Source organism: Dermochelys coriacea, chromosome 3, assembly GCF_009764565.3.
Source record: "Dermochelys coriacea isolate rDerCor1 chromosome 3, rDerCor1.pri.v4, whole genome shotgun sequence".
Lineage (NCBI taxonomy): Eukaryota > Metazoa > Chordata > Testudines > Dermochelyidae > Dermochelys > Dermochelys coriacea.
Window position 1 is genome coordinate 149327517 of NC_050070.1, and position 4714 is coordinate 149332230.

The window sequence follows — 4714 nt, forward strand, 5'->3', positions numbered from 1 at the left end:
TGAAAAACAAGAAACTTCTTCTAAAAGTTTTATATACATTTAAGTATTCAATAGCTAAAATACAAGATCTCTCCTTTGTTTAAATATATTTCCTGCCTTCTTTATTGTTATATACTGTGTAGTGGCAGACCTATTTATAGTCCAAGAAAAGGAAAAACCTCCACTGGAAGCAGAAAAACTAAGTTGGGAAAGAATAGCAGGAAGTGTGACTGCCATTTAGCCAAACAATCTAGAACTAATTGGGCTTAAAAGCTCTCCAGCTTTACTGTAGCTGCTGAGAGTAAACAGAGCACAATTCTGTTTTTCTCTTTAGAATCATTAAAAGGGGGTGGGGGTGAAGAATGAAAATAATGTAAGTACTGAAGAAGAGGAAAGAAAAATCTCAGCAGCTCAACACATGTAAGAGAAGTTATTGTGGGGAAAAAGAAGAACTATACAGTACTGAAAAGGGGTGGACTGTGTCAAATTAAGGTCAGTATATTCTTTGGCATTTCTGCTGGCTACACTCTTAATGCAGTTGTCCATGGTTTTGCAGTCTAGCAGCTAGTAATAATAATATGTTTGTGTGGCAAAATTCATTCTCCATACATTTTAGTATGGGCTTCGGAGAATGAATTTTGCCGCACAAACATATTACTAGGTTAATTGGCTTTTAATGATAAAACTTGCTTGAGAAATAATTGTGGTTTGGTTATAGATCCTTAAGAGTTCCTCCTAAGCAATAGAAATCTTTTCCAAACAACTACTATTAGATAATTTTGCTATTTCTGATACATTTGTCTTCTGTTTGAGCTTACAGTTATTAATTACTACAGCCATTTTGATGGAAGCTTTTTTCCTATAAAGAAAAACATGAAGTCAACACCAAAATGTACATTATTTAAAATGTCACAAAATAAAAGATTTAATCTTGTCAGACATGTCCACAGAAAATAATCCAACCTAAAATGGAGGCATCTGAAAGTTTATATTGTTCTTAAATACATGATGGCAAATTACATATTTGGGATTAATTTATTTATTTGCTTGCTTATTTAATTTCAAAATGATGCAGCAGCCATTACAAAGTCCAATGTAATCAATGGCAGACTGAAATAGATTAGAAAATGTAGGCCTTTTGTTTTGGGATATTATTTACACATTTTATATCATCTCATGACAAACGTAACCTGAAATTATCTATAAAAGCTACATTGTAAAATGTCAGGGTATAAAATATATCATCTTACTGGATGGGTACTAACAAGAACAGAAGACTCTTAGAAGAAAGACCTAAAAATACAGATTTTCTCTCAGAGATGGCGATCTAGATTAGGTTGTTTTTTGTTTTCTTCATTTCAAAATTGCTTTGCCTCATGCTAAAATAGGAGGTGGTGGTGTGTGACTTGAAGTCAAAATAGTAGAAATACAGGCTATATCATATAATACTGAAATATTCAATGATCTCCACAGCGTGTGGACAGTACTATGGGTTTTTCACTATCCTTGAATTAATCACGAGAGTGATCATTATACTTGTTTCAGCGATGTACTGTATTATGTCTATCATGGTACAATCCCTATTACTCATGAATTACTCATGTTATTAAGGATTAGTGTGTTATTGTAAGATGTTGCTGGTGAGGAAAAGAAAAGGAAATGTGTATGCTGTTACGCTGCTTTATCCTGGTAGGATGGTGTTATGTTTAGAGTCTGTTGTTGTGAAGATAGCAAGGCAGGATGTCTGCTGATACATATGGAGGTGAAAAGCTGGGATAGGACAATGGTAAATAGTGTCAATCCATTCTGTTTACTAATGGCCCAATCCTGTTTAGTGCTGAGCTAGGATTTCATGGCATCAGGTCTCTTATTCTATCTGGTTTAAAGCACTGCTTGTTTCCTTACAACAGTTGTCTTTTCTAAGAGATTGTGGTCCTGCTCCTGTGAAGTATGGAGCATCTCTGGTGAGAATGAAGTCAATGGCAATATAGATACTCAGCACTGCACAAGATTTTGGTCTATTAAAATATTTGCAATGGATGCCTTGGTAGATACAATTAATTTTTGTGGAGAAGGTTGATAGTCAATTTGTTCTTACTCAATGCTATTTATGCTTGACTTCAGTAAAAGTTTTGTCTGCATAAGGACTGAGTGAAAACAGAGAGAGGATTTGGCCCATAGTTTTTAAGTCGAAAAAAGGTAAATTGTGCAATCCTTATTAACACAGATTACCTCTTGCTCACTTCAGTAGGGCTACTCAGATGAGTAAGTGCTCATCAAACTGCATAAGGGTTGCAAAATCTATCCCTAAGTGAATGCAATTGGTTTAATTAATATTAATAGCTAGACTTCAGTGACCCAACTGAATAGCAACATTGTTCTCACTTTGTACAATGCACGTGTATCAGCCTTGTTAATTCCAGAAAATATAGGATAAGTTGATTTCTCTGCATAAGTAGTCAAACATTCAGAATTTTTCAGGTCTGAGATGTTCACTACAATATTATTTTAAAAGTACATTTGGCTTGTACATGTGAACAAAACCTGAGACTATTGTTTAGCCAGGAAGAGGAAAACTGTTTGGGAACCAGCCATTTTATATTGTTAGTTTGTAATAGTTACCATGGCTTAAAATGACAGAATAGTGTACTGAGGCAGTTTCATGCGCGCCTATCAAAAAGAGGGAGTATATTATAGAGGTTAATTAGAAATTACTTAATTCTTACTGTGATTTCTCATTCCATATTTTTATGAAAATATGCTTATGATATAAATATGACATAACTGAGATATACTTTATGCAAGATAGCTCATGTGAGATATCATTGGAAAGGTTATGATTTACTGAATGTGATTATCCTATTTGTATGCATGTATCATTTCTGTATCTGAAATTAGGAATATTGACTATATACCTGTATTTCAACTATGCTACTTTGGGTGACGCTCACTGCCAACACTTTAGGTACAGTAACTCCTCACTTAATGTTGTAGTTATGTTCCTGGAAAATGCAACTTTAAGTGAAACGATGTTAAGCAAATCCAATTTCCCCATAAGAATGAATGTAAATGGGGGGGGGGGGGAGTTAGGTTCCAGGGAAAAAAATTTTTGCCATACAGTACAGTTCAATACTATAGTTGGGAGGTGCCCCCGCCTTACCCCACACAGGCACAGCCCACTGGCACTGGAGACAATGAGAAAGGCAAGGAAGCTGACAGTGCTGTAGGCTAGGAGAAGCACATTGCCCAGCAGCAGGGGCAGCTTCCCCTACTCTGCAAGCACCAGGGGCAGGGGGTTCAACCCTCGGCCCGCTCACTCCACCCCTTCCCCCAAGCCCCCACCCTTAACCTGCCTCTTCTTCTCCCCCCCCCTTTAGTCCACATGCCGTGTCCTTGCTCCTCCCTGCTCCCTCCTGCCCGCAGCAATCAGCTGGCTTGCGACGTTCGGGGGCAGGAGGGTGGGGGGAGGAGCGAGGACTCGGCACGTAGCCTCCCCCCTCCCTTCCCTGCCTCCTGCCTGTGGCAATCAGCTGGTTTGTGGCATTCGGGAGGCAGGGGGAGGAGGGGGAAAGCACTGGTCCGCGGGGTATGCCGGCGGGCGGGAGGCGCTGTGGGGGGGCATAGGGGAGCTGATGGGGGGGCTGCCAGCTGTGGACAAAGCAGGCAGTCAAACGACGTTATAGAAATGCATTGCACAATTTTAAATGGAGCATGTTCTGTAATTGAGCAGGGATGTAAGATCGAAACAACGTTAAGCGAGAGGATGTTAAGTGGGGAGTTACTGTACAACAATGGAAAAGCCAGACAGGGCAGATGGCCCATCAACAAGGACAATGGGCTGTAAAAGAGCGTAGTCTTCCTGTGAACGTATGAGTCTGCCTGTGAAGAATGGCTACGAGGGCCCTATAGAGTCAGGTGGTCTTGTCACCTGATGCTAAAATATTACCTGGGACTTCTTGTAACTTTCCACTGTAACGGAGAGAGGTGTCAAATTAGGAAACAAAGGACTCCGACTTTATGCAAATCCTATTTAAAAGTGGGGAGTGAGGTAATCCAGATCATCAATTCTCCCCTGCTACTCCACCTAAGATGGCTGCTGGAAACAAATAAGACTGAACACGGGGAAAGAACTGGACCCAGGCTGGAAAGGCATCTGGCCTGTGAAGAAGATTATTAGAACCACATTTAGGGGTGAGAACCCACATGTAACCAGTTTCTTTAATGTATTAAGATTAGTTTGCATGCTCTGTTTTATTTTCTTAGTAATCTGCCTTGTTCTGTCTGCTACCTCCTTAACTACTTAAAATACACCTGTTATAGTTAATAAATGTATTTCTGTCTTATAATATAATCCAGTTTATGTGATTTCTAACTGGGGGGGGTGAGAAATTGTGCATATCCTCTTCGACATTGAGGGAAGAGGCGAATATAATATATCTTTGGGCCTGTACTCCAAGTGAGGTGGCCATCTGAGTGCTGGACCAAGTCCCTTAAACTGAGTCTTTCCAGAGCTGATCTGCAGCTGGATGTGTCCCTACCTGGCTGTGTGTGTTAGAGGAGGTTTTAAGAGTCTGGCTCAGCAAGACAGGTAAAAGGGGGCCCATGCTGGCAGAACAGGTAGACTCAGTGGTATCTCAGCACATCAAGTGACTTCCCAAGGGGTCCAACCCATCACACATACTTTTAATAAATTCATACTCTTAGAAAGGAGAATTAGGGACAAAATTCTGATCGT

General features: G+C 39.8%; 1 protein-coding gene across 3 annotated transcripts in view; it reads left to right on the top strand.

Annotated features, from left to right (window-relative positions):
• The first annotated feature begins 205 nt into the window (after window positions 1-205).
• RASGRP3 (RAS guanyl releasing protein 3) overlaps window positions 206-4714 on the top strand; it is a 93168-nt gene continuing 88659 nt past the window's right edge. Inside the window, exon 1 of one of the 3 annotated variants that reach the window (XM_038397649.2) lies at window positions 206-471. The gene's annotated coding sequence lies outside the window, so the exon portion shown is untranslated. The remainder of the gene's footprint in view (window positions 472-4714) is intronic. The other 2 variants (XM_043511542.1, XM_043511543.1) reach the window with 2 other exon arrangements.